The sequence below is a fragment of the Phyllostomus discolor genome, chromosome 4 (assembly GCF_004126475.2).
Source record: "Phyllostomus discolor isolate MPI-MPIP mPhyDis1 chromosome 4, mPhyDis1.pri.v3, whole genome shotgun sequence".
Taxonomy (NCBI): domain Eukaryota; kingdom Metazoa; phylum Chordata; class Mammalia; order Chiroptera; family Phyllostomidae; genus Phyllostomus; species Phyllostomus discolor.
In genome coordinates, this window is record NC_040906.2 from 148,127,729 (window position 1) to 148,130,152 (window position 2,424).

The 2,424-nt window shown below is 44.9% G+C and overlaps 1 long non-coding RNA gene across 1 annotated transcript; it reads left to right on the plus strand.

The window, feature by feature from the left end:
- The first annotated feature begins 1,121 nt into the window (after nucleotides 1-1,121).
- Nucleotides 1,122-1,351, plus strand: LOC118500263. Its single transcript, XR_004902815.1, has 2 exons — nucleotides 1,122-1,208; nucleotides 1,242-1,351. It is a non-coding gene; the product is annotated as an uncharacterized LOC118500263 (long non-coding RNA).
- Nucleotides 1,352-2,424: the final 1,073 nt, after the last annotated feature.

Genomic DNA, 2,424 nt, shown 5'->3' on the forward strand with positions numbered 1-2,424 from the left:
TGGAGCAGGGCCATGGAGAGTTATTTGGCATATCAATAACAGCAGACTAGTCTTCCAGCCTGAATGGAGCCAGAAGGTATGCATAATTTTGACCCATGGTGTAACCGGGAGGCAGCACCCCTTACCGCACCTGCACCAGAGTTTGGTGATAGTTTGCTCCACACCAGGGGTCCACATCTGCCCAGACTAACTATGGCAGCCAAAGAAAGCAGAAGCTATGGGATTGCTGGCAGGTGTAGCAGATTGTGGGAGGAGTTGGAAATGGGGTTATGGAGGAGGGTCAGCTGGGATTTACACTAAAGGCCACCACGAGGAGGGAGAGAAAAATGCACAAGACTATGCAGGACTAGATGGGAGGACAATTCGAGACCAAGCAGGAAGGGGTGAAAGGACTCTCGCTGGTGGGCCATGAGGAGGTGCCGTGTGGTTTTGGATTAAGAACTGGAGATCTTGGTGACACCGCTGATGGTGCTGGGGACTGTGGAAGACCTGCCCAGCTGAGCACAGATTACCAGGAGGAACCAGGAGTCTAGCCAAGCTATAGACTTCTGTTTCTTTTCCTGAGATATGGTACCCCTGACTGGCCTGACTTGGCAAAGGGAGGAAGGCAGGACTGTGTGGGGGGCGGGGGGGGAGGGTGTTTTAAAGGTACTATGGGATCTGCGTTGGTTGTCACAGAACACTTTCATTGACTTTTGCTGAACTTCTTTATCCATAGCTAACTGTGGTTCCAATTCTACTGTGATTTGACAAATGGAGTTGTGTCTTATTTTCCAATAAATTTGTTATTATTAAGTCTGAACTAGTATTAAATGTGATCTACTATTAAATGAGAGAGCAGGTTAGAATGGTTGTTTGGAAGTGTGAGGGAGGAAAACACATTTCCTAACGGGCAGGTCATGGTGGGTAGTCCTGCCCCAGCATATAACTTCTGAAGTAAAACATCTCTCTTCGGGCCGTTCCAGTCAAGATGGCTGAGTAGGTCAACGCTGTGCTTGCTTCCTGTCATGACGACTTCAAATTTACAACTAAACTACAGAAAAACAGTCACTGAGAACCGCCCAGAGACTAGGTGACCACTAGTCCTATGACTTAGAATATGCAGAAAAAGCCATGTCGCAGCTGGTGGGAGAGTGGAGATACAGGGTGGGTAAGACCCACACCCGCGTGTGGCAGTTATGAAATGGGAGGGATTACTTGGCTATGGAGTTCCCCGCCCCCTAAGGCATGAGGTGTCCTAGCCCCATACCAGGCTCCACAGCCAGGGACATGCAAATTAAACCAAAATGAGATGCTACTCCTCAAACAGCCGTGGGATAAATGAGATACTATTTCCCAAATAGCTACTATCAAAAAAACAGAAAACATGTGTTGAAGATGTGGAGAATTAGAATTCTGTGCATTGTTGGTGGTAGTGTTATATAGCTCAGTCATCTGTAGAATGGCAATTCCTCAACAAAATAAATGGAACCACCATAAGACTCAGCAATTCCACTTCTGAGTATATATCCAAAAAAATGTGCTAACCTAAAAATGAAGGCTGAAGTGAGAGGCAACAAGCATTTATTTGAGATCCAACAGAATAGCTATTCAGCAAGCACTAATTTAGGCAGAAACCCAAATAGTGTTCCAATTAGGAGGTGAAGGTAAGGGGCATTTCTGAGCAAGGGAAGGGAAATAATCTTATCAATAGAGGGAAGGCATTTCTATCAGTGCAAATAAACTAGCATAGTGTTACTAATTCTAATGAAATTTTTTAATCTTCAGTTCGAAAGTCGTAATACTGGCTTTCTTGTTATCTTTGTACACAGTGGTTTGGGATGCAGCGTTGCTTTAGGCCCAGTCCCCAGGCTGATACTGTGCCCAGTTTTAACATTCCAGAGGTTGGAGGAGTAAGACATATAAGGCAGTTCCTATGCATAGAAGCTCTGACACAATTTTGGAGTGGTTTTGTTTTTATTATTGTAGTAGTGGAAAATTGTAACAGTGGGGAATTGTAACCCACCCTGCCATTCTTTGGACATTGTTTCTGTAAGTGCTGACTTCGACTAATATGTAGCTTATAGGTGAACAGCATGTTTGTATAAGAATCCTAGGAATTAACTTCAAAAGACACAGATAGACTCTGACCTTCAGGCATCCTAGCTCCGGGAGCTTTGCTGACTTTCAACTGTGGAGCCAGAATAACATGAAGCTGGGATGACATGAAGCCAGGATGACTAAACCAGGATGATGCAAGGTGGACTATCACTTGCCTTATCTGAATGGACTGTGCTTGTCTGCACGTAGAGAGCTTAGCAACCCCTTCTCTTGATCTTCTCTTTGTTCTGTTCCCTTCTCCCTCCTTATAAAAACTTCTGCCTACACTGAGATGCAGAGATGGTCTTTGAAACATGAGTCCCTTCTCTTTCAGATGGCCAGTAT